This window comes from Calidris pugnax, unplaced genomic scaffold, assembly GCF_001431845.1.
Source record: "Calidris pugnax isolate Ruff unplaced genomic scaffold, ASM143184v1 scaffold49, whole genome shotgun sequence".
NCBI lineage: Eukaryota > Metazoa > Chordata > Aves > Charadriiformes > Scolopacidae > Calidris > Calidris pugnax.
This window is the reverse complement of record NW_015090798.1, coordinates 568,954-570,628: the sequence shown is the minus strand read 5'-3', so window position 1 is coordinate 570,628 and position 1,675 is coordinate 568,954. Positions and strand designations below refer to the sequence as shown.

Below are 1,675 nucleotides of genomic sequence, written 5' to 3'. Positions count from 1 at the left end.
ATTTTTTTTCCTATTTAGACATGGTATAAAGTATTTCTGTATCTAACAAGTGCATTATATTCCTCAATATGAAAACGTAAGTAGTCTTTAGAGGGCATATTTTACAGGATGGTAAGTTTTTATTCCTAAGCCACAACTTGTGCTAAAAAGTCACCTATAGTGGTTGTCATACTACCAAGAGGTGGACCCACTGAGCCTGACTGACAGTGAAGAGCAGTATTTATCTTTAGTGTTGTTCTCAAATCTGACGGTTCTTGGAAAGGCTTCTTTTCAAGCACAGAAATGGTGTGTGTGTGTGTCTGTGTGGTGGATGTTCTAAATTGAGTTCTTCTGTTACGTCGAAACACTGTACTTTTATCTCAAAGCTTACCTGCAAGCAACCCTCAGCTTGCAATTCTAGTAACTTAAAAATTTAAAGCATGTCAATACGTTACGTATTAGATAAAATGGAACTTTCTGAAGACAGAAAGCTAAAATTATAACAACTATCCCCCCTTCGAAAACAAACAAAACACCCCACTGAAGCCAATTTTTGGTCAAGTAATCAGAAAAACATCCCATTCTATATAATTATAGATAATTATGTTGTAAAACTTGAATACTTTAGTTGGAATTTTGGGAGAGGCAGGCACTCTATTGTGAAACAAAACCTTAAGAGATAATGCCAAACGTTAACAAGCCTCTAATATTGCTAGCTATGCTGTCATGGCACCCTTTAAGTTTACCTACAACTTGTAACCCAGAGAAAATTCCTGTACACCTCACTGCTGGAGAATGGCTTTGGAATTTGTTTGAAGAGGGTTATTATAGGCGTTAAGGACAGCCAGCTCCTAGTCACGATGTTCTAGGACGGGCACGCTTAATGGGGGATCAGAGATCTGACAGACACGCTTCACAAACCCGGCTCTACCCATCACAACGGAGAGATTTAATACCAGAATGGAAGAAAAATAAAGATGAGGCCTGTAAAACTTCGGCCTTTTGTAACCGAGCTGATGACCGGAGCAAGACGCAGCCATAACGCGCGAGCAGATAATATTAATGTGGGTCTGCTTTTCTCCCACTTCGCACAATTCGAACATTTTTTTTTTTTCCAGAAAGAAGGGTAAACTTCCATTCCAGCAGGGGAAGAAGGCTGCGCCGCTGGGTTCGAACCGGCAGCAGAACTACAGCCCCCCCGAAAGGCAGCGCTGCCTTTGGCTGCAAATTCAAGCGATTTCGAGGGCAGAAAAAAAAAATAAAAAAAATATATATAAAAAAAAATCCCTGGGAGGGAGACGGCGTTTGACAGCTTTCCCATCCGAACCCACCGTCGGTGGCCTCTGCCCGCCCGACCCGGCGCGACCCGGGGCTGCCGGGGAAGGGGCTTCCCGGGGGGGGGCGGCGGCGGCCGGAGCTGTCAGGCTCATTGTTCCGGGGACACCGCGCTCGCTGCGGGGCGGGGGGGATATTTCCACAGCGAAAATGCCTTTTTTTGACAGGAAAAGGAGCGTTTACCCTCTTTTATAAGGGAAAAACCCCTCCTCTCAACCCGAAAAAGAAACGGCGTCCCTGGGTCGCCGCACCGAGAGGCCGGTCACAGCCCGGGGAGGGGGGACGCGGCCGGAGCGGCCGCCCCCGCCACCTGCCAGCCGGAACGGGCGGGGAGCAGCGGCCGGGGCGCGGGGCGGGCCGC

The 1,675-nt window shown here is 47.5% G+C and overlaps 1 protein-coding gene across 1 annotated transcript in view; it reads right to left on the bottom strand.

Moving 5' to 3' along the window:
* Positions 1-1,675, bottom strand: part of CPEB2 (cytoplasmic polyadenylation element binding protein 2) — a 56,740-nt gene that overhangs the window by 53,263 nt on the left and 1,802 nt on the right. The gene's annotated exons all lie outside the window — the stretch shown is intronic.